This window comes from Rhodnius prolixus, unplaced genomic scaffold, assembly GCF_049639745.1.
Source record: "Rhodnius prolixus isolate KJV_2025 unplaced genomic scaffold, Rpr scaffold_5, whole genome shotgun sequence".
Taxonomy (NCBI): Eukaryota; Metazoa; Arthropoda; class Insecta; order Hemiptera; family Reduviidae; genus Rhodnius; species Rhodnius prolixus.
The window spans coordinates 33,997,035-34,016,349 of NW_027411624.1; the positions used below are offsets into that span (position 1 = coordinate 33,997,035).

General features: G+C 34.8%; 1 protein-coding gene and 1 non-coding gene across 2 annotated transcripts in view; both read right to left on the minus strand.

Annotated features, from left to right (window-relative positions):
- LOC141458138 (CCR4-NOT transcription complex subunit 6-like) overlaps positions 1–19,315 on the minus strand; it is a 506,547-nt gene that overhangs the window by 290,072 nt on the left and 197,160 nt on the right. The gene's annotated exons all lie outside the window — the stretch shown is intronic.
- LOC141459043 (U6 spliceosomal RNA) lies at positions 3,296–3,400 on the minus strand. The gene has a single exon (XR_012461372.1). It is a non-coding gene; the product is annotated as a U6 spliceosomal RNA (small nuclear RNA).

A 19,315-nucleotide genomic window follows, 5' to 3' on the forward strand; every position in this document is an offset into this window, starting at 1 on the left:
AAGCGGTAGGCTGCTGAAAACTCTGCGTCTCCCTCATTAAGTTCTGTTTAAACCAAAACAAAAGAAGACTTCAAGACTTTTTCCAGCCTCAGGCTAAATTCTTCGTCACATTTTTAACATTTCTCGAGCCAGTTTTCTTGGTTAGTACATAAAGAGTCTTATTGTTCTTAAGTCTCGTAATCTTTAATATTTACAACTACCAAGAGAAAAATAATTTTTTGTGAAAGCAAATGTGTTTTTTTTTTCTTGATAATATTACCTTCTTCTTTTTAAGAAGGTTATAATAATAACGGGTTAGTGAATAAAAGGGTTCAAAAAAAAGATTTTACCCCAACTATTTCGCTCATTATATTCTTAAAAATCTAGCCGGAAATGGTAGCCTCTTATGGGACACTTATTTTGTCAGGTGATGCATATTTACTAAATGGTACGCATGTCTAACGGTATGAGTTGGATTGTCATACAGAAACAAGGCACGAGGAGTTAACGAATCTATTCAAAATAACAGAGGTAAAATTATTGCACGAATAGTGTTGAACTGGATAATGATTGGCTTACGAGTAATTAGCTATTAAATTGGTAAATTGATTTAAAAAAAATCATGTTCGTGTCCAGCATGCCTTCAAGATCGTCTGAGGGTATTTAAAGAGAAAAAGAGATATTTCAAGAACAATAAACAAAAAATAAAAAAATGAAAAAACTCGTTTTAATACTCCGTTTGCATTAACACAATTTGAATTTAAGACTAAACTGCGGCATCCTAATCCAAGAGACCCTCCTTCTTCATCTTTTTGAACTACTTTCCTTCAAGGCTCACTACCATCAAGAAATAAATACTTTACAGAGACTGGAAGCTATCAACTAACATGTTATCAAGACCTCTAACTCGGCTATTGTATTTCTTTTGCGCTAATTGAACGTGTACGAGTTGTGGCTATTAAATAACGAGACTATTGCTATAAAACATTTTATTTTAAATTTATAAATATTTAGTTATTATCACCTTCAATATACACCCCACCCCTAACCCTAAAACGCTCCGTGCGAATTTACCATTGTTCCGAAACAGTGCTGGAAGTCTTTTTCTGTCAGCTCCTGCATGACGCGTGCAGCTTTTTCTTTTACAGCTTCAACGGACTGAAATCCTGTTACTTTTAATGCAGATTTGACTTTGGGGAACAGATAAAAGTCACATGGGGCCCCAGGACAGGCGAATAAGGCGGATGGCCTACCACTTGGATGTTGTACTTGGCTAGAAACGGTCTTGTGACAGACAATGCAGCGTGAGCCGGCGCTTTGTCTTGATGGGGAACCCCGTGACTTGTTCTTCCATAAATCGGGCCGTTTTTTTCTTTACTCTTTCACGGAGTTGAGCCAGCACCTCACGGTACTAATGTTGATTAGTTATAATCGATATTTTCATCCGTTTTGGACGTGGAAGGGCCTAATGCATCATCTCCGACGTTTTCTTGGCCATCTTGGAAACGCTTGAACCACTCAAAAACTCGCGCACGTGATTAACATTCATCGCCATAAACTTCTTTTAATAAAAGATAAGTTTCAGTAGCGGTTTTATCAAGTTTTGATGTGAAATTTCACGACAATTCGTTGCTCTACTACAATGTGTAGTATCATGTTTTCGGCAAAACGAAACTAACACCTCTTACACAAACGACGGTTCTGGTCAGACAGATTTCTCTACAAAAACACGTGAGACGCTGCAATCGAAAGAGAAGGCTTTATGCTGCACAGCTGTCTGTCGTTAGGATTTGGAGCATGCATAGTTCTTCACCTCATAATTTAATAGCCACACCTCGTAGGTCTACATGAAAAAGCAAGCATACGCATGAATTATAGCCTAGTGAATTGTAATCGTAAAAAAAAAAGATCAATTTCAAAGACTAAGAATCAAATAACTTATTAGTGTGCACAACTGGACAGATATTGGAAAGAATAAAAAAGCAATGAGGAGAGAGTTTTAAAAATCCACACACCACGACTCGCCTAAGTAGGCAAACAGTAGAAACATTTCCATATTATTACCTCATTGCCAAAAATAAAAATTGCATCCAATTACAAAGCATTCAAAATATAAAAATGGATCATTTTTAAATTATACGCTAAAATAGGTCTATCGCTTCTCCACAAAAATTAGGGAAAATCGCATTAAAGTAACGGGAAAACAGATCTCTTTTTCCTTTATTTAAAATTTATTGGTTTTGTTGCGCGATACAATGGGAATAAGATTTCTCTCTAATTCTGCAACGTTTAAAGTGAATAACTGCGCACTTTTACTAACAAGAATTAGAAGTGCAGTAACTATTTGTAGGTTCAATACTGATTTCTCAATACAACTTTTATTGATATGATAAATTATATTTGACAAAATAAAAAATTAATAGTCGCCACATAAATATTTAATATCTTCTAAAAGTGTAGTACTTATATTTTTTTTATGTGCTTTGGCTGGAAGATTTACGAGCTAGATCCCAAGTAATTTCTAACTATTTTAAGGGTCGCCTAAAGTTGGCAGGCGATTAATCGAGCAGTCCAGTAGAGCTAAAGCGGCAGATTGTAGCTTACTTGAATTTATATATTAAATACATTCTACCTAAAGAGATAAGTGTTTACTAGAATGCTACAAAAATAAATTTATCACAAAAAAATAAAAATAAATAATAATTCCGAAATCCAAATTACAGAAAAAGAAAAAAAGAAGAGATATTATCTGCAAAACAAAACTGAAGGAGACCATTTATCTGCGTCCAGTTAACATTTTAGAAATTTGCTGGTGTGTATGTCAACTCCTAATATAAATTGGCCAAAATTTTGAAATTAATTTCGAAGGAGGTATCTTGATAGTGTCAGCATAAACAAGAAAGATGGCTGCTGCGAAATACTTATATGTCTTGCTCTCATTACAATTCTCGAGATTTTAATTCAGCCATTTTAAGTAATCAGTACCCTATACTCAATCCTATTTACCATTTTTAAGTATCAATCTATCATTATACCGAAATACCATCGGAAAGCCAGGCGGCCTTGCAAGCTATTCAGTACTCAGTAGTCTGATCCAAGCTGATTTGGGACTATTTAGAAATCCTGAAGAGAATTGGTGGCCAAAATAAGGTCTCTCTCTTTTGTCTGGGTATTTGCGCATTCGAGACTCAGGAGAAATGAGGTGGCGAATGACTTGCCTCCGAAAGGAGTTCAGGTTTCACGGTAACTGAACGTCTCTTTTAGGCGTTGCAATTGTAGAATATATCTGCAAATAGACATCTACGATCGTTCCAATAAAAATGTGGAAAGCTTCACGATTTTGCGTGTCATCCTTGCGCAGGGGCCATGCTAATCTTCTCTGTATCGTTACAATACACGTAGCCACTTGCGCTACGGAAGCCGAAACGGTTAAAGGCGAGACCTGCGAAGCTAATATGTATTGTGGTCCTGGGTTCGATTCCCGGTCTTAGGCCTTGGATTTTATTTAATGGTTAATAAAAGAAATTTATAGTAAAGTATGTTTGCTAGTCGCCTTCGTCCACGACACCTAATTGGCAGTTGGACGTTAAGCCCCGCCTGAAAAAATAGACGATTACTTTACTTTTTTTTTACTTTTTTTACTTTATATGTACGAAATTTAGAAATATGTACAAATTTTCCCGTAGGAGGGAAGTGGATTAGCCACTTCTTCAGGGTACTTGGCGTCCCTGCGGATATCACAGCCTAACAACTTGAACATGGGCAACATATACTGGTTAAACCCCCAATACAATTACACAGTACACATAGAGCATAGTCATCTGTACAGGGTGGGGGCTTATTAGCTCGAAACCGTTGTGCAGATTGTGTCAGGATGAAGAGGAAACGGCCTCTCATTTGCTGTTCGATTGAGTTGCAATCGAGTGATTACGCTGTAAAACCTTTGGATTTTTGAGAACAAAGGAGATATTAGCGCAAAAAGAACTAGTAGGGAAAGTTCTCAACCTCTTTAGTAGAGGAGGTTTCATCTACTACATCCAATTGGGAAAGCACTTTTGGCTGCGGTATCGTGGGGCATAGGTCCCACCCTAATAATCTAATCTAATCTAGAAATAATAATAATAGATTTTTAAAAAATAAAATAAACAAAAATCTCAGCAAAATGGCGAAATTCATTGAATAATTTTGTACTTCCGATTTTACAAAATTTTTTGCGCTTCAGTCGAATATTATGCCAGAATTTAGGCGACGCATTTATTCTGCCTTTAAAATACAAAAGACTCAGGGCCAAACAATAAACAAAATGGCACTTTAGACCTAAATTGTACTAATGCCCTCTCCTAAAAAAGTGCTTTATATCAATTTTGTTTTTTTTTTCTCGAAAAATGTTCCAAATAAACCCCTTTGTGAACACCGTGAGAAAATATTAATCTCTGGATTGCTAAGTTAAAGTCCGGAGGTTCTCGGGTGCTACCAAAACCAAAATATCAATTTTCACCGTCCTGCGATATTTTGTAAAAACACTTATTTTCTAAAAACCATTATTTCAGACTTAGGGCAACTCAAAACCGACATTTCCCGGAGAAAACAGAATTTAATAAATTCCTCATGATCGCAATAATTTCCTTATCTAATTAGAGAATGTAAAAAAAAAAAAAAATTGAAATATTGAAGGCTAAGAGCCGAAGGACGTGACATTATGAATAGATAGAAATTATTGATCACCTCCTCTTTTCACCCTTCGTCTGTCATCAAACGTGTGTACAATGGAGTATTGGAAATATCTGCAGCTGATTTGGCCAGCGATAACTTTAGCGATAATTCTTTTTCTTCTCCATTGAAATATTTTTCAATAATCCCAGAGGCTAGCGAGTCCAAAAAAACAAAAATTGAGATTCATTCAAACGATTGTTACACAATTCAATTGCACAAGTATTCACGCTTAATTGTTTTCATGAATAGTTAGTTATTCATTATTTCTGATTTTAATTACGTTCGCGGACAATAAAAATTTTATTTTGTGGCAAACAAAAACAATTACTCGTACATTGAAGTAATAATGACAACCGAAATTGCATTAGACACTTTTTGTTCCCCAAATTTTCAAAATATCTGAATTTGTGAACTTTGTACAATGAATGCTACAGTATCCATGTCGGTACAGAACAGTTTCTCGCCTAAAAATCATCAATAAATTAATCTCATTACTAATTCTCATAATTAAAGCTTCATCAATATTTTAACAAAGTAAAACTAAATTCTTGATCACATAATAATATATATTATTATTTTGATTGATTTCACTATTAAATAATCCAGTGATTTAACGTTTCTAAGCCAGAGTTCAACGTAATAAATATTGAAAATGTGGTTAGATTCGCTGTACTGGATAATATTTTTGTTTTTACTCATCACAGCCACCGCATGTTTACTGTATCTCTAACCGGGTTTCGAACTTGCATCCATTATCAGAGGTTAACTAGTTTTTTTGGTGCAGAGATTTCGGACACACTACAGAAATTTAAAGCGAGACCTAAAACTGATAAAAATCACCAGTGATAATTTGAAGAAAATCCGAAATCTGACAGAGATACAATAAACATGCTATTCTAGGGCGGATACAATTTTTAAAAGAGGAAATAACCTTTAAAACCTGCGTGCGCCCTGACATGGATATCGAGAATATTGGTATAGTAACAATGTGGATGGTTAAACCAGTTTGGTAGAATCTTAGGGTTGACTTTACAACAAACTAAGGGCAAAAAACAATGATCTCATTTCGCAAAGATTAGTTTCTTTGAAATTCATTTTGTAATTTGTAATCTGTATAAATATATACAATAAGTGAATAGGAGGTGAATGAGATGAACTGGTGCGGGAGGAGAGCCGGAGGAGAGAAGCTACCCAGCGGTAGCACTCTCTATAGGAGAGAGGAGAATGTGAGGAGGAGAATATGAGTAGGAGAGAGGAGAGATTTAGTTCTTCAGCCTAGAAGGAAGTCGCGGGGCCACTGGCGATTCAGTCGGCGAGGAGGATTGTCAGGAATGTCAGAGGAGGCGAGAGACTGTACTAGAGGATTGGAGCAAGTGGAGAGAGCAGTATGGAATTTTGGTGTACGAAGGGAATGTTGAGGTCGTTGTGTAGAGTGAGGTTAGTCACCGTAGAAAGGAGCGTCAGCTATCTGTCGGAGGAGTTTTGATTGAAATGTTTTGTACAGTCCGTATGTTTGTAGGTTTGGCTGAACTCCACAGCTCTAAGTCCACATAGGTTTGAGGGTAGTAGTGTATATTAATCGTTTGAGTTCAATGGGTAATTTGGAGCCTCGTCGAAGAAGTCTGTAAAGTAGTTTCGCAAGTAGAGTCTTTGAAACTATTGCGCATCTCCAGACTGTTAGTAGTAACGATACAATGATGGATCTGTAACTAGTTTGAATTTAGAAGTTACTTGGGGTTTAGAATCCATTAGAGCACCTATCTTCCCTCTCATAGAGCGTGCTTCGTCCGGTCAAACCAGACGGAGGATCTGTTGGAACAAACCTAACATTGAAAATAGTTGTTTTAGAATTCGGAGCAAATGTTATACTCCGATTTTACCAATGAACTCAACAAAAGTAACTCAGAGCATGATGAAAATTCTGATCAAACCAGTAGCAATTACATTTAGGCGGACAACTATTACAAAATAAATTGACTCTACGCAATATTCAATGTCGATATTGCAGCTCTCAGATTGGAAAGTTACAGCATTCATCTCCGCGCGAACCAGTTAATTCAAACAAAATTATTCAACCTTTTTGTTTGGTTTGGCCATAGGCCTCTTTAAACACAGAATAAAATATAAAATCTCCCGCAAGGTACAACGAGCCAAGAGAGAGAGAGAGATGTCGGTAGCATTGATAAATGTCGAAATAATCATTCGCATGACGCAGCCCATTATCCCTTCAATGTTTTCTCGTTCAGAGTTTACGTAATTTGCCTCCCAAAAAAAGTTTATTAAATAATTAGCATTCTGGTAAACCGATTTAATAAACGGATTATCAGAAGATAAAGTTCACTTAGCCTAAATATTTGAATAAACAATTGTTTAAAAGTATTAAAAGCGAAAATTAATAAACCAATAATACGCTTAAAGCCAAATGACATGCCTGTGGCGTAATGCTTTTTCACCTTTACTTCACAGCATAAATTATATTAATGAAGTGATTTCATTAATAATACGTTCTAATTACTATTTTCAATTTATTTAATGCATTTTGTTGATTTTAAGAGAGATTTTAATGAATAAAAAAAAACACATATATTTATCCCAAGAATTCAATTATTACAAGAATAGGATACGTCCAAATAATGGGCTATGGGCTACAAGGACAAATATAGTCTTAAATTAGAGAATAGGAAATTGCGACAATATAATGGCAGGAAATGGGTTGGATTAGAGATAGAGAAATCGTATTATTGAGTTGTCAGATATTTTCCCTCCAAAAAAAAGGAATTTTCCTTTCTAAACATTTGATATCTGCAGTCTGTTACTTTTTTTTTGACATCAAAACATTTTGCCAGCATCTTTATCTATCTCTATGGCACGTGTTTAAGATTGGATAAAGTGCTCTCGGTATTTCTATAACAAAAATAAAAAAAATTAATAAAAAAAAAATTAAATCTTTAATTTCACCATTTCAATCGTTTGGAGCGCTCGTGCAGTGTAAAAGAAGCTCTGCTTTTTATGATGTCCGATATACGTTAGCCCAATAATTATTTTTTGTTTTACTTTTCTATGGAACTTTTGTCTAACAACATTTCAAAGAGTTTAGTACAACTCAATGAACCTAGAAGTGATTCAAATTAGGGCGCCACGGTAGTCGGGCGGTTATAGGCTAGACCCGCACAGCTTAGATGTATTGTTGGTTTAGTAGGTTCGATTCTCCCCTGGTCTAGGCCTTGAATTTTATTTAATGTGGTTAATATGCGAAATTAACAGTAACGTATGTTTGCTAGACGCCTCCGTCCTAACAAAATAGGCATTACATTACATTACTTTTTACAAGAGATTCGCCATCTCTTACTAGCCAACAGTTACAGAAACTAATTGTCATTAAACCTATGAAATACACTTAGTAGCTGGATAAATACTATATCTTACCTCATTAAGTAAAATTTAACATGAAAATGGCGCCTTACCTGAAAAAAAGAGAAGATTATCATTAAATATGAAAGTTAATGAAGAATTAAAAATAATAATTGAACAATAACCTACAGAAAATATGGCGCCGCTTCTTCAGAAAGCATGCAAACTATATCCAAATTGACTCTCAGCTATTACATTAATAAAACTAAAACCTATAACTCAATGAAACGACGACAACTTTAATCCAACACAAATATGACTGTAACAATGTACTATTAAAAAAGCGTGAAGTAAATTACGATTTAAATAAACTAAACTTGAAAAAAGTGGGGAGCAATGTGACGGATCTTTGGAAAGACCTATTAAAGGTTGGATACCATATCCAGTCAAAGTTTTGGGTATCGCAGGACTTGGAGGAATCTATTGTAATCGAACTTAATTAAATTTATCTTCTCTTCAAATTTTCCAGTTTGAAATACGAGTTTGCATGCTGTCTTCTCGTACATCTCCGCTCTATGTCACTATTCAAATAATTACGATTAACCAAATAAATACCCTTACCCAAAACGGTTACACTCATCCCAATAAACTGTAAGACAAGTTCTTAAAATATGCCATTGATGCTCCAAATTATTAACAATTAACTATTGCTATCTTGCATAATTATATTATCAGAATATTAGACGATATGTGAGAGACTTAGTGAAGGTAATTTGTCTCCATTTGTTTCAAAATGCCACACTGAATTCATTAAATCCTCTTAATTAATATTATCTTTTAGTAACGATAAACTATTAATATTTAGAATTAAAGCAGCGAGGATCCGGTCAAAATTGAAAACAGCAACTCCGTCTTAAGGCCAACGTTTCAGCAAATATATTTGTCTTCCTCAGGGTATTGTTAGATGAATTGGTTGTTACAGAAAAAAAAATTGTTTTATAACCATTAACTTAGGAATGAGCATAAATAACTAGAGTAAAAGAATTGGCTAAACAGGGAATGACAGAGTAGAGTAATGTCGTTAAGAATGAATCTTCAATGAATAAATGCAACGCCTTTATGCAATTGAGTTTCCCGAGCGATGGTGTTCTACCATCTTTAGATACTCCTGATGCATGGACAACTTCTATTGTTCTGAGCCCAAACTTGGCTTGAACCCTTTCTTAGCCACTTTTCCCGAATTTACAAATTCTGGGAGACATTACAGGCCACTTATCGATTCATGTTTCTCTTAATGTCACATTTCAGGTCGTCCGATCGAACTTAGGACACTAGTCCAAGCTGACACGGTTCTTATTAATAATAATATTATTCCATTCTTATACCATTATTATTAAGTACGAGAATAATTTATTTTAATGATGGTAATACTCTAGACTTTAAACAGTAAATTAATGCAGCCTAATAACCTTCAATTTAAGTTCACACATGGCTAATGTAAGCACTTAGAATTTCAGCGTGATGCTTAATGGCCGACCCCAGTATATCTACATTAGTAATGCTACATTACTCTTCCAGGTAGGCCACTTCCCTTTCTAAGTAATATTACTTAAAGAAAAAGTACAACATATGACATGAAGTTTTATATAAATATAAATTAAATACCCCTATAATAAATAATTTACTATAGGAAGGGGATCATTGTTCTCGCCAAGAACATCTTTTGTATATAGTTTGCACAAATTGATGGCGGCCCAGCTGTGACTGTCTGTACTTCTGTCTGTTAACTTAGAAACACAATCGCCCAGTCTTCTTGTAAAGACAGCTGTACTCGAAGTAAAGTTAAAATAATGCTGAGCAGAGAAACTTTCTATGTACGGCCTTATAAGCCCTGAATGTGTCTCGTATTAGTAGCCATAAACTTGAGGCAGATGTTAAACTATGAGTTCCTTTTATTACTTACTATATATGTATATATATATTTGCTACATTATTTTATGAACTATATAAAAACTGCATATAGAATGCTTAGCCAGCTCTGAATACGTGCATCTGCATGTTAAATAGGATTATTTTTCTTCTTTTGTGTTTTATTTTATTAGCTTTATTTTTATCTTTACTTGCCCAGCGGTTTCAGTTTTTCAGTTTTTGTTGTTTTACATTTAGATATGTAAAAGGAAAACGTCGATAATGTGATCTCATAATTATTTTATTGCAATTTATCAATTTAAAACTTGAATAAATGGAAATAATTTCAAGTTCAATTTCTCGAAATATTGGAAACTTTCAGAATTAAGTTGTCTGCAAAACAAATTTTTGGAGCTCTAATAGACTAATGTTCTAACAAGGAGGAGGCCTTAGCCCAATGCCTTAGCGAATGCATCTCTAAAATAAATAAATATGCAGCAGAAACGAAAGAAATTGATATTTACGTTACAGTTTTTAACTGGAATGACGCAGTTGGGAGGAGTTTTAAACTGAACTTTGGACATAATCTATGTTAAGCCAATCATATCTAACATATTCAATTTCGAGACTTTATTTCAGGTATCCACACGGCTCATTAGGAAGAAAAAAAAACCTGTGTTTTTCTACTCAGAAGGAGTATATTTTGAATAAAAATGATTATAAATTCAAAATAAATATAATCCAGTTTTTTATTTTATAACAGTCACAGACACACTGTGTACTTGGACTTTAGTTATTGGGAATGAAGAATGGATTACAGATAATTCTAGCTTAACACCAACTATATCCACAAAGATAGAACTAGAGCCATTGACTCTGTAGGAATGGAGTTATAAAAATACAATAAAAACGGCAGTGGGTTCATGAATCATTTACTGAGACTTAGTCAGCTAAAATGTATACCCAAATTGAGTAACCAAACTCAGATAATGTATGGAAGAAGGATATTAACCAGGTAGTGTGGACGTTTAACCAAATTTTAATCAGAAATAATTGTTTACAAATGTTAGCAATGGTCTAACGAGCAATAAAAGCTAAAAAAACGCTCAAATTACATTAGGAAATTTGTATTAAGAGCCTGCCAAACACTGCAGTAATGAGAGTTTCTTAGAGACTACACATCTGGATACTGGATCAAGATAATGCAGAAGATAAGAAACAAACTCTGTAAACAATGGTAGAAAACATTTTCTAACTAGAAAACAATTTAAGTCAAAATAAAACAATTATAATACAACTGCAGGTTTTAAGAAGGGAAAGTTTAAAGCTTAAGGAGAAAATTGTCGTCCATCAACTTGAAATTAACAAGAAGTAGAAACCAAAAAAAAAAGAACAGTAGAGAAAACTGTCCAACATTTACACATATACACAAATCGTTAACAAATAGAGAAGATAATAGATTTAAAACAATGGAGTTCAAGAAAAAGTTGGAAACAACAAAATGAATGAAAACGCAAACACTGCGCTTGCGTCACAATCCGCGCTCTTGTTCTCACGGCCACCTTTCTAAAAATTTCTTTTCTGTACCTTCAGCCATCCAAACACCTCCAACTTCAATTATTGTTCCCCAAATTATGTCATCTCACTTTAAATCATTTTTCCCTTATTTTCTTTAAAATATATCTGCTTCCTGCAATATAATATATCAAGCCGAAAGTATTATAGAAAATATAATAATAGAAACCACAGGCACCACTAACGCCATCATCTGGAGAGCAGGAGGAGTTTTTCTAGTTCAGGTTTGGGTAACCTTTTCAAGTAAAAGAGCCATCTGCAATCTTCCTTTTTTGGACTGTTTTCAGTGAACTCCAAAAGAAAAACTACTCCGCATACTCCCATTAACGGAAATAATGATTTCAATTCAATAAACTATATTTCTAGGGAGTGAATGTATAGGTTTCGTGACCGTAAATTGTTAAACTAAGGATTCAAGATTTGAGAGGAATCGGTCCAAATAAAAAACAAACTCGTCTTTTTGCCAACGTTTCGACAAATATAATATCGTCTTCTTCAGGGCGTGGCTTTGCGGGTTGGTTGAGTTACAGGAACAGTTTCTTGATGAGTTTGCTTTTTATTTGACCGATTCCTCGCCAATCTTGAATCCTTAGTTTCTAGGGAGTCATCAAAAAATTAATTTTCTTATTATTTTTTCAATAGAGATATAAAAATTGATTTTACCGTACACCACTGCTTAAATCTACACCGCAAAACAAATGTCCCACATTCTAAGACCTTTTCACTCCCGATCTAAAATTACCTTAAAATTAATAAGTGCAATGTACTCAAATTGAGTAATGTACTCAAATTAAGAGCCTTAATAATTCATACATCAACATAATTACTGAGAATGAAAATAATAATAAATATTTATGTATAAAATAATTAAAATCAAACTCTTCTAAGCTCTAAATCTATCTATGTTCGTCTAGGAGGAGGCAAAATTTCAACAAGCTTATGTAATTTAATTAACATCGTTTATAATACCAAAGGATAAACTATTATTTTTCATTACAAATAAGATTTACCTTTTATTTGTTATTTTATTTTAAGTTTTTTTCTTTAATTTACTTTTATTCTTCTAATTATTATAACAGGACTATACACATTGTAAAAATTGTATGGGGATTGTCCCCGTAGACAATTTTGAATGATGTAAGTATTTATGTATGTACATCATTTATGTATGTATGTAATACGTAGTTCTCTTGATGCCTCCTTTATCTCTAAAGAGAATACTTAAATTTAGGGAGACGCTGCCTTTTGGATAAACCACAATTACTCTTCCAGAAGTTCATCTCGAGGTATACCAATCTATTTTCTAAACTTTTGGCCCAGTTAGGGATGTAAAAGAAAAGAAAAGCGTTTACTATGGATCCAAGTATTTTAGATTATTTGGAGATTGGTACGTTTTGTTGAACCCTATACAGCACTTCTGCGGTTTAAATTGATGATAATGGATGTGAAAAAATTTAATGATAAATGAAATTAGAATTGATTTTTTTAAACATTCACCCAATATTAAGAAGTGTTGCAATTGCCACAAATTTTCCAATTGTGACTTTTTAAAGGAAACAAAGGTTTCAAAATCCCCTTAGTCCAAACAAAATGAGGTTTTTGGATTTTTTATTTTTTTATACACGAAAAATCGCAGGATATCTTGATTTTATCCGGTATCGGGAGTTTATTGCGTCGCTGATCGGATGTTCATCTATCAATAAATAGAAGTTGATTAATACTTGTATGTTTGGTGTTTAGATTTCGATTTCAGTGTTCACACTATGAGTTTTTATTCTGAGTAATTAATAAGACGCAAGCCTTGATAAAACTTATATCTGAAATGAAATGAACATTGTTACAGAATTCCCAAGAATTAGTTTATAATTAAAAAAAAAAAAAGCAGCTGACCCTTAGATTTTCTCTTCCTAGGAGCTTCTTACAGCTCACTGTCCGGTGATGGACAGTGTTGTCTGTAACGAAAGAACACTGTCCGGAGGCCGGCAGTGCACTGGAAAAAGCTCCGGGCGCTAATAACCTCAGCTGTTGATGCGCAAAAAAAAAATAAAAATTGTAGGTTACGCGAAGCTTTCACACCTGGTCTTTTATTAAGCAATAAAAAGTTATAATAACTTGGGACATATAAAGTAGTGAGTACTAAAATTGCAACCCATTGCCTTTGACATCATTTCTAAGTGGATCTTAGTTCCGTAATAAATTACAATTATGAATTAATATAATATTATAAAAAATAATTTTAAAAAAACAAATGCGCGTGTTTTACTTAATTAGTTGCTCATGGTAATTACATTGTGGAACTATTTTTTTTGTACAATTCTACTTCCTCATTATTGTAGTAATTATGTCCCGTAACTACAGACTGAGACATCATTGTTTATTCTACATATTCTTGATTCCATAACATAGTCTACATTAAGCATCATACTTTTTATGTCAGTATACTTGGATAAGGATTTAGTAATTGTCGGTTTGGCACATTAATATGAGAAATTTTAATAGTAAAGTGTGTTTGCGATAGGTGCCATTGTTAGGTGATGGTGAACCTAAGACACGCGTGGACAAAGGTGACACGCGAACTTATTTTGGGCGGCACGCATCGACAGAGACTAAAAATTTATTATATAATTTTAAATATCACTTGAGCGATTTGTGGAGTACTTTGAAGAAATTACGGTATTAATTGAGGTTCTGGCCAACTTTCCTCAGATCAATGATCATAAAATGTGTCATTTAATAAATCTTTTTTTTATCGAACTATGGTTGCAAATATAAAAAAAATTATGAATATTTCTGCACGTGTTTTTCAAAATTTTGACACGCCGAGCTCAAAAGGTTTGCCATCACTGACTAAAAAAAATAGGCTACTAAAGATAATATGGCCTCTTTTGGCATTGTTATTTTCAAAATCTCCTGATGATAACTAAATTTTTTTCTTTATTTGACAGATTAGAACAACAGTATTAGTTAGCGTAATTACTTTCCGAAATCGATCGATTACCCGCAATAACAAATTGACATCAGATGTTATCGAGGTTACATGAGGTCATGAACCTTTAATGGTAATTCATTCTACAAAGAATAAATAATCTTTTTATTTTTTTTTTTTTCTAAAAAAATGTCTAATACATACATGAAATTAGTTCATTTTTAAAATATTAATATAAACGTTAGATAAGTTATAATCGATCGATTTAGGGGTTCTCAGGTGAAAGACCTGTCATCTAGCCAATGAATTGTTAAACTATGTAAAAATCTTTAGCCTATACATGTTCTATGTATTATATGTATAGCAGCTTTAGAACTCTTGTTATTGACGTGTTTCTTGTGGAATAGCCGTATTATTCTCTAGCAAAATGCACTTTCTTATTTTCGCCATTACACACTGGTTTTTAAAAATTGACCACCTGATCGCTTTCATATCTCTTTCCAATTAACTTTCCTTAAGTTGACGGACTTTCTTTTTTGTACACGCCTTTTAAGACTCTTTAAAACTTCAAAACTTTCTCTAATGGTTCCAAACTTTAGAAACATTAAATTTTATTGAATGAAGTTTTGTAAAGATTTAATTAAACGCTTTTAAATTAATACTATTGGCTTTTGAACCTAAATTTATTTTGTTCTTAAATTTAATTTTGTGTAAATAGTTTCTGGCCAAGTTAAATTTTTGGTGTGAGTGTGTGCAATAGTTTTAATTACAATTAACACTAAACCTACCACGACCGGTCAATTGACTGTTTTTTATCTCACGCACCTTCACTCTTCTGTCATCCATCACCATATCATGGATTTTATCAATGATTTCTGGAGTAGTAACCTCAACAGGGCGTCCAGAACGTTCAGCGTCACTTGTGCCCATATGGCCACTCCGAAAATTTTGAAACCACTTATAAACTGTTCTAATCGAAGGTGCAGAGTCACCATAATGTTTATCAAGCTTCTCTTTAGTCTCCTGAGGCGTTTTATCTTTCATAAAGTAGTGTTTAATCAACACACGAAATTCTTTTTCGTCCATTTTTTGAAAATCACTCGACTTCCTCGATTCAAACGAATGCCAAACACAAAGAAATAGATCGATCTGGCTGAAACTTGGTGTGTGTTCTTCCAAGAGATGCTACTAACTAAATATAACCTCGATACGCGCCAGTAGTGCTAACTCTCTGACTTTGCACGTACTTTTCAAACGACCCTCGGTGTCCGTGCAAAGTCAGAGAGATAGCAGTATTGGCGCGTATCGAGGTTATGTTTAGTTAGTAGCATCTCTTGGAAGAACACATACCAAGTTTCAGCCAGATCGGTCTATTTCTTTGTGTTCGGCATTCGTTTGAATCGAGGAAGTCGAGTGATTTTCAAAAAAATGGACGAAAAAGAATTTCGTGTGTTGATTAAACACTACTTTATGAAAGGCAAAACGCCTCAGGAGACTAAAGAGAAGCTTGATAAACATTATGGTGACTCTGCACCTTCGATTAGAACAGTTTATAAGTGGTTTCAAAATTTTCGGAGTGGCCATATGGGCACAAGTGACGCTGAACGTTCTGGACGCCCTGTTGAGGTTACTACTCCAGAAATCATTGATAAAATCCATGATATGGTGATGGATGACAGAAGAGTGAAGGTGCGTAAGATTGCTAGTACTGTGGGCATCTCGAATGAACGGGTACATAATATTTTGCATCAACATTTGGACATGACAAAGCTATCCGCAAGATGGGTGCCGCGATTGCTCACGCTTGACCAAAAACGAAATCGTGTGAAGTGTTGCAAGGACGGTTTGCAGCTGTTCCAGAAGAATCCGCAGGACTTTAAGCGTCGTATCGTCACTGTGGATGAAACATCGATACATCACTACACTCCTGAGACCAAAGAACAATCTAAACAATGGGTTACTAAGGGGGAATCTGCGCCAAAAAAGGCGAAGACCGTTCCTTCGGCCGGAAAGATTATGGCGACTGTCTTTTGGGATTCGCAAGGAATAATCCTCATCGACTATCTGGAAAAGGGTAAAACTATTACAGGTGCATATTATTCATCGTTATTGGACCGTTTGAAAACCGAGCTGCAAGAAAAACGCCCACGATTGGCCCACAAAAAATTCCTTTTCCATCATGACAACGCACCAGCTCAAACCTCTGCAGTTGTGGTCGCAAAATTAATGGAAATAGGGTTTCAACTCGTTTCACATCCCCCCTATTCTTCAGACTTGGCTCCCTCGGACTACTATTTGTTCCCCAATATGAAGAAATGTCTGGCGGGAAAAAGATTTTATTCAAACGAGGAGGTGATTGCAGAAACGAATGGCTATTTTTCAGACTTGGACAAATCCTATTATTCGGAAGGGATCAATAAACTAGAGCAGCGTTGGACGAAGTGTATAAGCCTAAAAGGAGACTATGTTTACACTATAGAATCTAAACGCCTACAGTGGAAAGTGCAACTAATGAGAATGGACGGAGATCGTTGGCCAAACGAGGGAGAACTAGAAAATGTTGCGCAGAGAACGTAATGTCAAGGATAGCTTCTAGAAGGAGATTAGCTGGATCGGTAATTATGGCTTTTCGGTATCGAGGTTGTAACCACCTCTATAATAACAATACCGGACAATATATACAGGAATTAGCATTCCTTTTGCCACCCAAGTCACCAAAACACGATACAGGCAACTTCATTTCAATCTGCAATCACAAGCGAATCCTCTACCTCAAAATCTTTCTTAAAGAACTCTTCCTGATTACCCGACAAGACGCTTTAAAAGACAGTGGCCTCGTGATCTCCTCTCTAGTGAAGAGAGTAACCAACAGTCTAATGTTTTGGAGTGTTACCACTGGGTAACTTCTCCACTCGTTTGTATATCTACCATTCACTTATTGTTACTTATAGCGTCAACGCGCTGATTGTACCACAAACCAAGAAGAAATAATAAACCCTAGAAGTATTGTTTCAGTTTCATGTTAAATATACGAGTCCGTTAATCCCGTTTGAATCAATTTTCTGGTAAATGATTCAAGCAAATGTAATCGATTATAATTTAAGTAATCGTAAACTCTACAAGCTAATCGCTGGAGCCGTTTTCAAAAATAAATTAAATCAAAAAAGCTCGCAAATTTTTCAGCAAAAATGCATATTACACAATTTTCTATAAAAAAAATTGTAAAACTTTACTTTTTTCATGATGAAGTTAGAATCGCAGTTAACAAAACCATTCCAGGCACCCCAAAACAAATGTTTTATCTTCACTGTTCACGGTAGATTTCCTTGTTTCAAATTAGAAGTAGAGCGATCATTCGACTGGACACATTTAGTATCTCTCTCACTCCCCAAAACGGCAAAATACTGGAAGAGACTAAAATAAACCAAAACCACTTTACAGAATACCTAGCGATATTAACAAAGAACTGAAAAAGGACGACAAAAACGACTAGAACTAAATGTAGGAAATAATCTATTCAAATTATTCCAAGTTTAATGGTTAAATAATAATTGAAAATATCATATGATCAACAGTGGGAAAGTGAAAGTTTGGAGCTTGAAGCAGAAAAGAGGAACTATTATCTAGATGAGAATGGATCCAGTACTAATAATGAGTGGGTGAATTAGAATTGATTCAAGGACAGCCTGCTCTCACAGTGGTCCAGTGAGTTTCTACTAACATAAGGAACATCCCATAGCTGTACCAAATACCAAATAGCAGCCACTTTTGGTACCCAATTTGATTCATTCAGAAATCTGGTGTGAACACTTAAATGACTTTCTCTTAGTATTGTCTTAAGTAAGGAATTCTCTTCAAATATTAAAAAAAAAAAGATCAATTCACTGAAATTGACGGTTAAAAAATGCTATTTCAGTAGAATGTACGGTTCTATATTATTAATGAGAATTAAATGAGGAATCCTTTAAAAATATAATGCTGGATGTTTGTTTAACTTTTATCATCCATTATTTCTATTTTCTCTTCCTTTCTTTTAAAGAATAAAATGAACTTAATCCACTTTTCACCAAATATAATGGGTTAGCAAATAAGTTCGTTCGGTTTTTGAGAGTGGAATAAACAGCAATTTTTTCGATACGCAGAATACATTTTAATCAATTATGTATTGACCATTCTTATTGATAACTTCTTGCCATCTTTCCACCAACTTCATTATACCGCGTTCGAAGAAAGTCTGTGGGCTTATCGTAGAAAAACCAATCAAAATGTTTTTTCGAAGTCTTCCCATTATCGAAAGTTTTTACGTTCATGGAGTACTGCAACTATCAGAATAAATGATAATTAGAAGGTGACAGGTTCGGTGAATTCGGAGGATGAGGCAAAACATCCCAGCAGTTTATTCCGAGTGGTCAATGACGCATGCGGTCTGGCGTCGTCATGGTGGGAGACGACACCTTTGCGACTTGCCAATTCTGGACGTTTTCTGCGGATTGCATTGTCCAGTTTGGTTAACTGCTAGCAGTATGCAATTGAATCAATTGTTTTGTCTGACGGTAACAGCTCTTAATAGATGATACCTTTATAAACCCACCATACGGAGAGCATGATCTTCTTCGTATGCAATTTCGCCTTCAAGCTTGTTTGTGGCGGCTCACTGCAGTGCTTCCATGATCTTTTACGCTCTACATTATCGTAGACGAGCCATTTTTCATCTCCCGTTACCATCCGCTTTAAAAATGGGTCGTTTTCTTGACGTTTCCGCAGCGAATTGCAAATGGATATGCGAGTGGCATATCATTGAGCCGAGAAACGTATCCCAGCCGGGGCTCAGGAAAAACCCCAAACATCTGAATAATTACTTTT